Source organism: Procambarus clarkii, chromosome 8 (assembly GCF_040958095.1).
Source record: "Procambarus clarkii isolate CNS0578487 chromosome 8, FALCON_Pclarkii_2.0, whole genome shotgun sequence".
NCBI classification, from domain to species: Eukaryota; Metazoa; Arthropoda; class Malacostraca; order Decapoda; family Cambaridae; genus Procambarus; species Procambarus clarkii.
Genome location: NC_091157.1, coordinates 8,279,641 through 8,295,953, shown reverse-complemented (window position 1 = coordinate 8,295,953; position 16,313 = coordinate 8,279,641). Strand labels below are relative to the sequence as shown.

Below are 16,313 nucleotides of genomic sequence, written 5' to 3'. Positions count from 1 at the left end.
CTCTCAACAGTGAAAATGGTTTTAAAATGTTTAGAGTAATAGAGTTGTTTACTACTAGAGTGGCTACAGCAGAGGTCACTGTACCGTCTACCCCGCACTCCTTCACTCCATAATGCTCCATAATTCTCTCGTCAACCATCACACACGTTGAAGCCTCACACAATATTATTATAACACTTTAAAAACAAATCTTAAAGCAATTGAAAACGTTAATATATCCAAATTCCTATATTGTGACGTTTTCTTAAGTCAATAGTGTTACTTGAAGACCAGGTAAGGGGCACCCCGTCCTGTACTGACCTGTGACTGTGTGGGGAGTGAGCTCTAGCTCTCTCTGCCCGCCTACTGGCCTTCCTGTACCTGTCACCTAAGTAATTAACTAGTCTTATGTTTAGAGTCTTCCTTGAACCTGGCTGGAAGTGATAGCCACAACTTCCTCTCAGTACATGCCACTTGTTGACCACCCCCACACACTACCAGTATCTTCTTGTATTTCTTCAACTCGTGAAGTGTTTCCAGCTTCCACTTGTGCCCACTTGTTCTACTATCTCCGAAGCTAAAGACGCTCTCCCTATCCACCTTGTTTATTCCCCCTCAGTATCGTGTATATTGTGATCATATCTCCCTCCAAGGTTCTCACGTCCGGTTCCACCAACCTATCTTCATAGCTTAACCCTATTAGCTCTGGCACTAATCTAGTTGCAAACACTTTTACATTTTAGCCTTATGGTTCACAAGGTATGGGTACCTTAATTAACAGGGGGAAAACGCCAAGCCATTACGACTTTATAGCACTTGGAAAGGGTCAGGATCAGGATTTGGGATGGGACGGGAGGGAAGGAATGGTGCCCAACCACTTGGACGGTCGGGGATTGAACGCCGACCTGCATGAAGCGAGGCTTCAGGTGTTAAGTGTTAGAATTATATCCACTCCCAAGTCTCCGTGTTTCTCACACTCCTGTAGTTGTGTTATGATTTAGTGTAGACATGTTCTGGTGCTCATAAAGAAGGGCCAAGGGGTCGTTAATCCGGCCGCCATGCCCACTTTATGAATGGATAACACTATACAAGCGTCTCTCAACTGATGACCTTCACTAGTCACATCTCACGTCTCTAAATGTCCTCGGGGAGGAGATCCACTCAACACAATGGATTGGCAACTGCTCCATAATTAGTGTTATTATCTACTCTCTAGCCATGGTTAGCTTACTTTACCTTAACGTTTAGTTAGGTTAGGTTTCATTATATTTTGTTACATTAACACAGTCTATTACTGACGATAATGTGAAATATGGAATTGAAAAACTATTTCAGTGTGCTCAAGAATTAAAAAAAATAATTGCCAAGAAAACCTAAACCCTCTAACCTATGCAATCACTAGTTTTCTCAAGCAGTTGGGTTCTCAGCTGATTGAAACAAGAGACTCTAGAGCGGCCAGTTTCCTCTTTCAGCGCCTTAGCTTGGCAATACTGAGAGGAAATGCTCACTGCATCCATAGTTCCTGCCCGCCATCTGGGCTGCTGATGAGCCGGCCATCTGAGCGACAACCTGTGACAACTAACCTTCTACCTTGACTAGACCACACACTAGAAGGTGAAGGGACGACGACGTTTCGGTCCGTCCTGGACCATTCTCAAGTCGCTGAGAATGTCAAGGTGAGTCATTCTCAAGTCATCGACTTGGGAATGGTCCAGGACGGACCGAAACGTCGTCGTCCCTTCATTTTCTAGTGTGTGGGGTGTGATCAACATACGTCAGCCACGTTATTGTGACTCATCGCCTGCAACCTTGTGCCTTGCACGTAACCAATGTTGTAACCCATTTGTGTAAAGAAGTTTTAAATAAAATAATAAAATACACAGTATATAGGGGGTGGTAGAAGACAATATGTAAGAGTATGCGGGTGCCCCACGAGGCTTCCCCGGATGCTACACATCCTCTTCTTCGAGGCCGTGGGTCCCTACAAATGCATCCTGAGGTGGTATCCCTTATATATTTACTTAGTAATTTATATTTGAGAAAATACCGGTTTTTGAATACACAAAACATTAAAATTTGTGAATTTAGCTTCAGGAGGGCGGGTGGATAGATGAGCGTTGCGTGAGGATAGGTGTAGTGAAGAGGGACCGAGACGCCGCCACTTTCCTTGTATATAGTGTGTGAGAGTTGGCTTATTGTTTCACTCACATTATTGTGACATTCTTTGAGAGTTGATAGTGTCGTTGTGCTCATGTAAGCTGGAGCAGCAGCAGCCTTGCCGCGTGTTGGAGTGACGGGTCGCCACATTGATTGATTGATGAAGATTAAGCCACCCAAGAGGTGGCACGGGCATGAGTAGCCCGTAAGGTGGCCAGACATCTCCAATCATACCCGCAGCCCTCCCCTCCCCCCACCTTACCCAATACGCTAATCCTTCACACAGTGTAAAGTGTCCCTGAGATCACCGTCATCTGTACACTGACTGGACCCTGGCAGGTGACGTCACAGCCACGCGCCACATGTAAACACTGCCGCTGAGGACTACCAATATTGATCAGATTTACCAACTTGTGCTGTCAACCACTGTGCTTGACCCCCCCCCTCCCCCCCCCACCACCGCCGCACTGTTTACAGGCAACTCGTCACGGCACCTCCACGTGTCCCACAAGTAACCTACATTGGCTATATATTAATGTGAAAACACAATATCACTCGCCTGGGCAGGTTACAGCCCCGCTCCTGTGCCAGGTAAGTACACAACGGGCTCACCATAGCCCGTGCTACTTGGACCTTTTTGTTCCAAGTCGCGAATCTTAAACATCATCATCATCATCACTTTACGGGCTATTCATGCCCGTGCTACCTCTTGGGTGGCTTAATCTTTATCAATGAATTTCACTAAGTTTAAAATTGGATCTTTTCGATAAGTCAGAGAAGTAAGACTCGCTTGTTGAATATAAACTTGCGACTCTGGAGGAATTATGAAAGTGAGAGGTGTACCTGGACAAGCTATCTTCACCTTAAGCAATAACATGTCCAGCTGAATGTTCATCTATACGGGAACTGTCAACGGTAAACTACGTGTTCATCCTACAACAGCAATACGTAGTGAACGTCTTGAAGTAATATTCCAGACGCTGTGAGAAGTCTGTTTACTCTCTTAACTTTTGGGTTATAATCTCATGTCCCCGCCGGCAAAGTCATATCAGAGGGTCCCAATAGGGCGACAGAACTTGACAGACAAACTATTTTGTGTTACTGTACAGGTAGTGTGGCTGACCAAGGCCCACTAGTGTGTGGTAGTGGGCACCATGATGACCAAGTGTTGCACCACACGCGCACACAACGTTACGGAGAGTGCTGGATTATCCACTAGACACACTGCCTTGGACCTACGAGAAATAACAGGAGAACTTGTCTTGCCTGCTTGTGCGAGACGTCATTCCTGGTGGTGAGAGTTACCGTGACATTACTTGGTTGAGGTGCAGGGCCGACAGTCACGCGGCTAATGACACCACCACCACAGCCCCGTCCTGGAGACCTCAAGGTCAACTACCAAACAAAGCCACCACGGTATGACACCAGCAGACACGTCAGACTCCATCACCCATAAGTACACTGTTAACATCTTAGCGAGTCCACACTTGTATACATAACACGGTTCACCAATAACTTAACTGTCATATAATTACAACTGAACAGTAAACACGTACAGTAGTACGGTTGTAACACCACACTGCTCCCCATCACGTATTAAACCTACCTAACCCAAGCGTAACCTACACAGCCTATTCGTGGGTCCTCGGGTTCGGGCCACTTAGTACATCAGTCTAGTGGCCACACACTAGAAGGTGAAGGGACGACGACGTTTCGGTCCGTCCTGGACCATTCTCAAGTCGATTCGACGACGAAACGTTGCCGTCCCTTCACCTTCTAGTGTGTGGTCTGCTCAACATACTTTAGCCACGTTATTGTGACTCATCGCCTGCAGTTTAGTGACGGTGTGAACACTGGAGAGGCCGGCCTGCTAAGGTAATCCCTCCTAACCTGACAACATACACGAGTTTGATCATAAACCAGCTGTAGCGTCCTCGACCATTTCCCAGTAATACAATGTGAAGACCAGACCAGAGGAAGACAATGGCGCCTCCCCCCCCTACGGCCAGAACAACGTCGTACAAACTGTGACAATTATCGTAGTGAAGACACATTAGCCAGGAGGGTACGGTAGAGTCGTCACCTCTCAAGGAGGAGGAAGTCATGGTCATCCCAACACGTTGCAGGGGATCAATACCCAAACTGGTGCAACCTTGCTAGTGCTAAGGTCAGCCCACCGCTACCCGAATATAGCTCTGCCCAGTTCCCTACCCTCAGGGAAACTTTCCCATGCGTAGTTACCTACCCTCAAGCAAACACAGCCTGCGCAGTTCCCTACCCTCAGGTAAATACGACGTGCGCAGTTCCCTACCCTCAGGTAAATACGACGTGCGCAGTTCCGTACCCTGAGGTAAATATCACGTGCGCAGTTTCCTACCCTGAGGTAAATACGAAGTGCGCAGTTCCGTATTGTATGATAAACACAGTACTGTATACGATTTTGTAGGTTAGTAAATACGTCACATAAGAGTTATAGTGTCAGCACGCAGGCTGCTCGTCAAGCAATACAACGTACCTAGTTAAGAACAGTTTAGTGGGAAAAACAGTAAAAGCTACACAATTTAGTAATCAGTAAATATAGCACATGCAGTTCCCGCCACACATTAACTGTCACATGCAGTTCCCGCCACACATTAACTGTTTCCCCCAATATCACGGAGTGGTGTTTACAATTAGGCTTAGAAGAACCCGTCACAGCCAAGAGTTAGTATTGCGTAGATGTGTGTGTGGTATGGTTAATGGGGGGGGGAGGGGGTAGCTTAAGGTACTTTATCTCTTGAGATGTGTTTCTGTCTTGTCTCAATAAACATACTTGAACTTGGTATATGGTTAAAAGTGTCAACTTGTGAACAACGTCAGGTGTCTAGTGTGGCCATTGTTGACACTGTGCAAGCCGGAGACGTGACATCTTGCCCTTTGTTTGTGGACGCGCCCCCCCCCCCCCCACCCCGCCCCGTATCCCACATCCACCCCCCCCCCCCGGCGTCTTTCACCCCCCCCCCCCCGACGTCTCTCACGCAACATGACCATAAAAACATCAATATTAATAATGGCCGTCAATTTGTACAAGTAAACTGTATTTTTATTGGATTGGTGGATTCCGTAGAGTGTATGAGATGCGTATAGGTTATCTTGAGGCGGGGGCGTGCGTCCCCCTCGCCCCCTGGAGCCGGGCGGGTCCACAACACACTATTCTCACCGTTTACTTCACAACACCGTGAGAGGAAACACAAGGATTTCAACACTCTTGCCAACTTTAATGTCCTTAGGTGCTGGTGATCTTATGGGTGAGTGTTACTGAATAAAACATTTACAAATAATGCGGGTAAAGGCTCTTATTCACCATATTATTGGGTACGTGTTCTTATTACCATGTTGTTGTTGTTATACATTCAGCTACTCGGAACAAGTTCCAAGTAGCACGGGCTATGGTGAGCCCGTAACTTACCTGGCACAGGAGCGGGGCAAGAAGCACGGGCTATGGTTAGCCTCGTGGACGAGAGATGTCTGTCTTATTACGAGCCGCTTAAATGTGAAGTAGACGTGAGTGTTGTCTGCCACAGTACACACTCACCACTGTACACCACACCCGCCCCCGCACACAAACATTCAAGGTTCTAGGCGCTGGCCGACACCTTAGTCTCCAGCATGTTGGTATACCATTGTCTCTCTTTTATACACACTCCATACAACAGGTTCAGTAGCTCGGACTCTTAAGGTGTGGCGAGGCTCCCAGTAGTACAGGCTGGCACCTGCTCCACTCACAATCCACAACTCCGGGTTCAAATCCTGAGCGGGACAGAAATGGTTGGGCGCGTTTCCTATCACCTAATGCTGCTGTTCACTTAGCAGTAAATAGGTACCCATGGGAGTTAATCAGCTTCATCTTCGTCAGTAATTCCTAGGGATAGGGAGCTCAATATAAGCCTAACGTGTACTGTATATATTAACTGGCTGTCTGTCCCCCGACATAATAAATTATATCCACCCAAACTCATTCAAATATGTCTAACCTACGTCTGAAACAATCCGTCAATCCCATGTCTGTATGTTCCCCGGAAATTTGTTACATAAATCACCGAGTCTTTCCAAACCAGTATTTACCCAGGTCATCTCTAAATATAAACGTATCCAATTCCTACCCAATATTTCGTGTTCTATTTGTAATTGATGTTTGGATTTGTTTAACAGTAACGGGGTTTCAGTGTGAGCGTTTGTAGTGGCATGTCAGTAACATTAACGGGGTCAAAGGGTTAAACATGAACAGGGCCACACACACACTAGTTGGGTATGGGGGCAGACATGCCCGGGTGGAGGGCGGGAGCGGCATATACTGACTCCTTGTCTCTCACACACTATTCTCACCCCTTTCAAAACATGTCATTATGAAAGGGTTAAACCTAACCCTTCACGCTAATACCTATACTGTAACCGTAGGTATTAGCGGGGTCGTCTCAGGTCATGGTTCATACCTAGCCCCCCCTCCCCCCAACTGGCTAGGAGCTAGGGGACGGAGGTAGCCCCCAGCTGGCTAGGGGGGGGGACCTAGCCCCCAGTTAGCTAGGAGCTAAGGGGGTCCTAGGCCCCAACTGGCTAGGGGGGGGGAGGTAGCCCCCAGCTGGCTAGGAGCTAGGGAGGACTAGCCCCCAGTTGGCTAGGAGCTAGGGGGGACATAGGCCCCAGCTGGCTAGGGAGGACCTAGGCCCCCAGCTGGCTAGGAGCTAGGTTGGGGGGGGGGGTGACCTAGCCCCCAGGTGGGTAGGAGCTAGGGGGGGGGGGAGGACGTAGCCGCCAGGTGTGGCGTCAGAGACTACGTCAGCTTCCCGTGAGGGAGGTCCAGGGCCGCTCGCCAAACTGACCAACAAAGCCCGCCTATAAATACACCCTCCGGAAGGTTGACAAGGCTTGCTGCTCTCATTAAAAATAAAAGGAAGCCATGTGCTTGGCTCTCAGTAAGCTCACCTAGTTGTACACAACAAGTTGTGCTTGCGGGGGTTGAGTTCTGGCTCTTTGGTCTCGCCTCTCAACTGGTGAACAGATTCCTGAGCCTACTGATAGAGCCCAGTAGGCTCAGGAATCTGTACACCAGTTGATTGACAGTTGAGAGGCGGGACCAAAGAGCCAAAGCTCAACCCCCGCAAGCACAAATAGGTGAGTAGAAATAGGTAAGGCACACACACGCGCGCGCGCACACATAACGAGAGCGCTACTGTTTAATTACACCAAACTATTAATATCAAAAGCATACACACAAAAACTATAATCTAAATAGTTTTCCCACAAAATGTTACCATTAGCGGGGTGGATCCTTTTAAGGAACGTGTGTGTCGACAAGGACATAAGACGCTTCAAGTATATCAACGCCCCGGTGTTAGTTAGGAGGCTGGTGACCTGCAGCACCGGCCGCCGCAGCCGCCGCCGCCCTCCAAGCTCTTAGCCTCCAGTACTCCATAACCTTACGGGACCACACCAGACATGAGGGTCATGACTGGGGGAGTGAGCAAGGTGACGGACAGACTAGGGGTTATAACCACTGTGGGGCACTTTGTGTAGTGTCGACCACACCACCACACCACACTAGAAAGTCAAGGGACGACCACCTTTCGCTCCGTCCTGGACCATTCTCAAGTCAATCATTCTCAAGCTCAGGTCACATAATCGACTTGAGAATGGTCCAGGACGGACCAAAAGCGTGGTCGTCCCTTCACTTTGTAGTGTGTGGTCTGGTCAACATATTTCAGCCAGGTTATTGTGAGTCCTGGTGTGCAGTTTGTGTAGTGGCGTAGTGGGCAGTGTAGCACACCGTCACGGTGCTGGAGGGTCACCACCCCGGGTGCACCAAACGGCTTCCTGAGGGTATAACGGCTCCTCATACTTATCTTTGTCACCCTCGGCCAGGCTAAACTGGACCGCGTCTACCACTGCCCCCGTCCCTGCCCCCACTCTCTCACACACCCACACCCGCCACCACCCACACACCCGTACCTATTTAAAAAGTTTGTTAAATTTTTGTTTTAATTATTACACATAAGAAGGTATAAGATTATCAAGTAAAATATCCATAAATATAGGAGTGAAAGTGATTACTGGTGAAGGGGGAGCGCGCGTGGGACACCCAAGAGTTGGGGCGAGTCAATAATGTTGGTGTGATAAGATGTGAGTGTGTTAAGATAGAGCGTCCTGCTGGTCACGGTGGTGGGGGCAGGACCTGTCTTGTTGACTGTCACGTCTTGGCTTCCTGCTGCACCTGTTTCCTCTTCCTCCTCCACACCTCACAGGTGACCGGGGGGGGGGGGGCGGAGGCAGGAGTTAGGAAAGTTAAAATAATAATAGGTGAGAATAGGCTGGTTTGGAGGAGCAGGAGCAGCAACAGAAGAAAGAGGAGGATGAGCAGGAGCAGCACACAAGCGTGGCGAGACGCGACGCCACAGTCCCACATAACCGTCAAGAGCCACTACCATTGTACCTCAGGTCAGGAGCAAGTGTACCGTGGTGAGGTACGGTTACACAGTCACCAGGTGGCCCACCTTACAGGCTGGCCCACCTGGTGGGCCACCTCACAGGCTGGCTCACCTGGTGGCCCACCTTACAGGCTGCCCCACCTGGTGGGCCACCTCACAGGCTGCCCCACCTGGTGGCCCACCTCACAGGCTGGCTCACCTGGTGGGCCACCTGAAGGCTCACCTCACAGGCTGGCTCACCTGGAGGCCCACCTCACAGGCTGCCCTACCAGTCAGGCCGGCTGTCATGACGGCGCCAACACCGCCCCACACAACATACAACTTGACTGCTTGTTCAAAATGACCCTCTTTATGTACGGGTCTTCAATGGTCGTCCAGGTTGTGTGTTCATCCCGTTCAATTCTATACGTAATAACCATGTTGACCAACTTACCTAAACTACCCTAACCGCATTAAGGAACCTACCACTTACCCTATACGCTCTCAGTGGGTGGTAGTGGTTGAGCACGTTGCCTTAGGTTACATAACAACTGCAAGTATCAACCTAATTTATCAGATTTTAGCAACTTCCCTCTAGAGCCCCTGTCACGTGCGCAGTTGTACAGGTGCGCAATCACCCCCGCCACTGTGGCCACGAGTGCGCAGCCGCCACTACCAAACACCAAACTAACCTTAACGTTTATATATATTAGCCTGTAAGAGAAAGGTGCTCACTAGATTACTGGATGGAATTACACACCTCAAGTCCATATCATTATTATCGCACGTCTAATACGTGTGCCAAACTGACTTTCAACCATACTAAATTTACATTAATTTTTTATTTTATTTATACATACAAGAGTTCTTACATTCTTGTACAGCCACCAGCACGCCTAGCGTTTCAGGCAGGTCCTTAATCCTATTTGTCCCCGGAATACGACCCGCCAAATCGTTTAACAACCAGGTAGCCATTAACTACTGGGTTAACAGAGGCTGCAGTTAAGGATTGGCGCCTAGTCAATCTTCCCTGGCTAGGATATGAACCTAGGCCAAATCGCTTGCGAAGCAGTGGTGCATGACAATTGTACCATGTTTCCCAACAGAGGAACCTTACCCCTGCGTCTGGGGTGACCCGAGACGCAAGTTCAATTCCGCGGCAGTGCTTCAAAATAATTGTATTATCCAAATTATGTGTGTATATTAGTATGGTACAAGAGGGTCCATTGTTACCGTGATGACCGCCATGTGTGTAAAGTGTAAAGGCAGAGGGTAAGAGGGAACACGTCCTCGCGGCCCGTTAAATGTTTCCTGCAGGTGGTGACACCCCCCCCCCCCCACCACCACCACCGCGGGCCCTCCAGCAAGGTGCTCGGGGCCACCACAGTACCACAAAGAAACATGCTCACGACACCCCCCCCCCCATTTTACCTCTCACCATCACGGCTTCCTCCCTTATCTTCACCACACAAAGGTACTATACAAATATCATGTATATAATATCTGTCTCGTCTGGCAATCGATTTAAGGGCTATTCATGCCCGTGTTACCTCTTGTGTGTGGCTTAACTTAATCTTTATCAATCTGGCAATCGCTCCCGGGATTCTCGACAGAGTCCAAAACGGAGCCAATTGTCTCCAGATAGACAACCAAACTCCTCCGAGCGCTTTCGTCCATTACCATGTATTGTAGTCCTTGAAAATGTCTTAATGCACGAACACGCTCACATTATTTTCCTTCTGTGTGTGACTATTCAGCCCGTCCTCCAGAGGTTTCCCTACGCCATGAAACTGTAGTACTATAGTGCCCTCTCCTAACCTACCACAGGACTCAAAACAGAAAACGAAAGAGTATGTCAATTTGGCGAGCAGCTACCATTTTGTAGTACCACGATTTTTGACCGTAGGTAAATTATACGTCAAAAGGAGTAGGACGGGTTGGAATACTTAGACATAACTGACTCACGTCATGTTGTGATAATTCTTATATATATATAATAAAGCAGGAAGGTGCCCCGGTGTAGATGAAGAGCTAAGACTTGACCCTCCACAGACAGACAGACAGACAGGTGGACCAGGGTAAATATTTACCCACACAGCACCTGCCCCACTTATGACGTCACCGCCAACGCCCCCACCGACCTCTCACAGTAACCACCAGATACACACAACACCTACATAAACCCCATGATAAAGGTATGAGGTGGAGTGTAGGGGTCGCCTCCCTCCCCCAGGTGGAGTGTAGGGGTCGCCTCCCTCCCCCAGGTGGAGTGTAGGGGTCGCCTCCCTCCCCCAGGTGGAGTGTAGGGGTCGCCTCCCTCCCCCAGGTGGAGTGTAGGGGTCGCCTCCCTCCCCCAGGTGGAGTGTAGGGGTCGCCTCCCTCCCCCAGGTGGAGTGTAGGGGTCGCCTCCCTCCCCCAGGTGGAGTGTAGGGGTCGCCTCCCTCCCCCAGGTGGAGTGTAGGGGTCGCCTCCCTCCCCCACACCCACCGCACGCTGGCTCCCTCCAAGGCTACACATAACACTATCACCAATATAAAATAACACGAAAAACTTATTTTTGTCCTTGACAAGTTACAATTATAGAAAAGTTTCAGAATTTATTAATATAAACCCGCACTTTTTTGTTTTGTAAGTTGGATGTAATATGTTGAATTCTGGGGAGCAGGCGTGTACCGGGACCAGTTAGGTTATTGTGTAGTAGGAGTATAGGTAATAATAGGGTGGTGTGGGGCGTGTATTAACAGTGTTGTGTGTCGTGCACTAAGCAAGTGTGATCCTTCAACCCCCCTCCCCCCCCACCACCGTCAAGGCCAGTACACACCTCAACCCCTCGCACCTGGAGGCACCCAACCCGTCCTCGACTCAAGTCCATTACATCCAGCGGTCCACCCCACACACGCATTCATAAATTCTAACGTGCTGTTCATTCAAAATGGGACTTTTCTCAAATATAAATGAATATTATAAAACATTAGCATATTGTGCATATATAGGCATAGCTCAGGTTAGGTGTTTAGGTTCTGTTGGCGAATATTTGTAGTACGTGGGTGAAACATTTACCGCGTTGTGGTTCGAACAACAGGCGTCAGTCAAGTACTTGTTCCGGAAGTGTTCGAACGTCAGTTCAGTTGTGAGTCGTGTGCAAGCCGTTTTTAACGCATAAACGGAGTTTTGACGACTGTTGTTGGAACCGCAGCGCTGTAAATGCTTCACCCTCGTTCTGTAAATACAAATGGTCCTCAACAGGACCTTAACACGTAACCTAACCTATGCCTATATATGAACAATATGATAATAGATAATACCATTAATTTATATTTGAGAAAATTCCTGTTTTAAATAAACACCATGTTAACATTTTTGAACGCGTCTTTGGGGTCGATTGTTGAATGGAATGGACTTGGTCTGAGGAGGAGTTGGGCACGTTAGCTGAGGAACGGATACAAGGCAGTTGCAGAAGACAACAACAACAATCATTACTGACGAAAAGGAGGAAGTCGAGGGGAAAATCTTAACTAGCAACAACTACATGATTACAAGACCCCCCCTTCCCCCATGGGTAACTTAAGAGTTTTTAAATTTTAATTTTTGCCCCGAGGGGCGAGGTACTGGGCAGCGTCACTCATCCTGTGAGTGGACACACCGCCATAGCAGCATGTACAACACTCCCCAAAAGGAAGAAAACCCGCTGGGTTGTTCATCCTGTCACTTGTACCCAGACACAGCTGGGACTTGCTCGAGCAAACTTAAGAGTTGTAAGTGTCATAGAGGAAATGGAGCGGAGCTGTGAGGCGACGCCAACCCGCGACCACGACTGCCAGCCACATACTCTACCACTGTACCAAGACCTTGGTCGCCGCCTCCTGCCACCTACATCTTAAGGGGGCCCCGCTGGATGTCCTGAATGATATACATCACGTTAGTGTGATATACTGATATACTTGTCTGTGTATTTGAATGTCATGTTTCACCATCTGGAGTTACTTACCGGAAACTGACACTAAACAACTGAGCGTGCTGTCTTCTTGTTGAGAGATGTTGTACATGCTATGTACAACACAGCCGGTATCACACTATACCGTGGTCGTCTATAGCAGCAACCACCTCACCCTTGGGAATGTTGCTGTGTGTAATGGCTTAGCACTCTCTCCTGACAATTACCTGACCTTGGTAATGTTAGTGTGTGTGTGTGTGTACTGTAAGAGTACATCCAGGGCATTAGTACCACAGCGGCTTTAGTCCCAAACACAACAAATACTTGTTCATCTGTCATATGCACAAGTGGTTCCGCCGGACTAATGATCACTCAACAAGTGCAGTTAGTACGAGCTCACACCATTATCTGAATTTGTTTACGAATTACATAGAAGAAAATTACAAAGAGTTATCCACTATTGGCCTCCAGAGAGAAGAGCATCCCATAATGGGTAGTGTGTTCATCAATATTATCCCGTCATCACACTAATCGTTACACTCTTAATCACTTCACTACCAGCCACAGACACATTTAGAGATCTTACACGACCAAACACCGCTCCTGTGCCAGGTAAGTCCACTACGGGCTCACCATAGCCCGTGCTACTTGGATGTTGTTCCGAGTAGCTGAATCTATAACAACCACCAAACCCCACATTTTAGGAAGGTAGAAATAGCCTAAGCTACTCTAGCCCTTTGAGATGTATCTTATTGTTTCAATAAACGTACTTGAACTGAAGACCACTTTTACTCCAAACATCAACCACCTACGGGCTACTCATGCCCGTGCCACCTCTTGCGGGGCTTTATCTTTATCAATCACTCAGTTGAATAGTTTTCCACCCTGGAATTACTAACATCTTTCTCCAGAGGGGACTCATGTGCAAGTGAGTGAGTGAGTGTGAGTGAGTGAGTGTGAGTGAGTGAGTGTGAGTGAGTGTGAGTGAGTGAGTGTGAGTGAGTGAGTGTGAGTGAGTGTGAGTGAGTGTGAGTGAGTGTGAGTGAGTGTGAGTGAGTGTGAGTGAGTGTGAGTGTGAGTGTGAGTGAGTGTGAGTGAGTGTGAGTGAGTGTGAGTGAGTGTGAGTGAGTGTGAGTGAGTGTGAGTGAGTGTGAGTGAGTGTGAGTGAGTGTGAGTGAGTGTGAGTGAGTGAGTGTGAGTGAGTGTGAGTGAGTGTGTGTGTGTGGGAGGGGGGACACGGGGGGGTCAAGGCCCCCCCACCCTCCTGGCCGGTCTCCCATCATTAGTGATGACCTCTCCTGCACTATATCATCATAGTGACGTCATCACCACCACAGTTGCTGGAGCCCCGCCCAGCTCAATATTCATGACGTCAACACATTACCATCATTCCACCACACACATTACCCTAATTACCCTATCTAAACCTTAACAAATAGATTTGTACACATATTTCTACTAACTTATCAACCTACATATACATCAGCGAACGATCATATAACTGTGGAAAAGGCGTCCCACAATAGCTGAGTGGGACGCTTTTACGGTGGGCCGTCCTGAAGATTGGTGAAGAACAGTGGGTAATACCCCAGGGTGGACCCCCTGGCCCACACCTTCCCCCAGGGTGGGCCCCCCCCTGACCCACAGCTCCCCCAGGGTGGACCCCCCCTGACCCACACCTACCCAAGGGTGGACTCCCCCTGACCCACACCTTCCCCAGGGTGGACCCCCTGGCCCACACCTCCCCCAGGGTGGACCCCCTGGCCCACACCTCCCCCAGGGTGGGCCCCCCCTGACCCACACCTCCCCCAGGGTGGGCCCCCCCTGACCCACACCTCCCCCAGGGTGGACCCCCCCTGACCCACACCTCCCCCAGGGTGGACCCCCTGGCCCACACCTCCCCCAGGGACAATAACATGCCCAGGTGACCTTTCCGGTGTTCCAAGTGTCGGCGCTGACCAGGGTCACGGTGGCATGACTGCCGCGTGTGACTGTGAGGTAACCACCTTGGCAACGCTTCCCTCACACACCTTCAGTCTAACCTTTACTGCCCCCGCCGCCTCCCCCATTATGATTAACATTGAACCTTGGGACGAGACGGTGTTTTGTTGATGTGTTCACCATGGTAGGTGTGTGGTGCAGGTGTGTGGTTGTGGTGTGTGGTTGTGGTGTGTGGTGCAGGTGTGTGGTGCAGGTGGTGAAGGTGTGTGGTGCAGGTGGGGGTGACAGGTACACCAGGGTAGGAAAGGTGTACCTGGCAGTGGAGGCGTGTATACAGGAGCGGGTATACTGGCAGTAACACAGCAGGTAGCAGAGAGCAGCAACACCACAAGTGTGGTCGTCCGGCAAGTGTGGATATGGTCAAGTTATCCCCCAAGATGTGGTGGCGCACACCACCGTCAGCGCGCAAGACAGGTGAAACACTGAGAGCGCGACAAGTGGTGTACATCAGTAGAGTTGTAGAGCAGGTATACCTGGTAGACTCACCTTCCTGTTGTTGTTGTCATCGCTGGCATCCATAACATTCATCTTGTACTCACATCCTCCCTACTCATCTTGAACTCTCATCCTTCCTACCCACATTAATACCAAAACCATTTTCTATTACTGATTCACTAATTTTCTCTCACTGTTCACATATAAAAGTGGTAAATAGTGCCGGGGTGGAGGAGGGCACTAGAGGTGGTGGAGAGTGTGGAGGCTCAGCGAGGGGACGGGGAGTAGTGGAGTGATCGCCGGAGCTGTGGTGACTGGCAGTGTGTTGGGGAGGACCGCGTGCTGCCCCCCCCTCTCTCAGGTGGTCCACAGTGCCAGGGGTCTATTGGCCCCCTCCAGGTGACCACTCATGGCCCCTCCCTCTCTCCCTCATTGTCACTACCTCCCTCTCTCCCTCATTACCACTACCTCCCCCCTCCTCTCTTTCCCTCACGGCCCCTGCTCCCATCACTACCTTCCCTCTTCTCACCCCCCCACAGAACACGCCGCCTCATTACCACCACACCTCTCCCTCCCTATATAAATATATGTAAATATATTATATAATATATATATATATATATATATATATATATATATATATATATATATATATATATATATATATATATAAATAACTCATTTTCAGCTCAATTCGCCTTCATCAGGGCAAAATAGAAAGAAGGAGGAAATGTGGTAGGCAGATCTGCCAGGGCAGGTCACCTGACCACCAAGATAGGGGGATGAAACCTACGGATAAATGGGGACAAAAAAGATGAAGGAAAGGGGCAAGTAAGGAAAACTGTACAGAACAAAAACACCGGATAACATATATAAGTGTCACTGGATGGAAATAAATAAACAAACACAGGTTAAATGGATGCTATATTGTATTGACGTGCTATATTGAAGCTTATATGGGGATCTAATTTGTACATGCCATTGCTTATATAAAGGCTGCTGTTACATTATTTGATCCATCAAAATATGGTAATACTAATGAGTTTTTTACTTCTGGTTTAGACTTGGGAGCTTGTTTGTAGAACGTCCTCATTCTACACAACTCGTTGGTATTACCATATTTCGATGGACTAGTAAATCTTGCCCCAGCCCTGAAAAACCTTATTATTAACCCAGTGTTAAAAAATAATAATACAGTTTAGTCCATGTTAATCAAGAACTTGCCCTCGTCTGTAGCAGGTTGTGTGTACTCCATCCCTTGTAATGAGTGTGCACGTGTTTACATCGGCCAGACTGGTAAATCTCTTTCCTCAAGTTTAAAACAAGTCATATGCTATTCGTACAACCCAGCATTCCAGTACATTGTA

The 16,313-nt window shown here is 48.7% G+C and overlaps 1 protein-coding gene across 1 annotated transcript in view; it reads right to left on the bottom strand.

Moving 5' to 3' along the window:
- Positions 1-16,313, bottom strand: part of LOC123759636 (F-actin-uncapping protein LRRC16A) — a 149,706-nt gene that overhangs the window by 65,382 nt on the left and 68,011 nt on the right.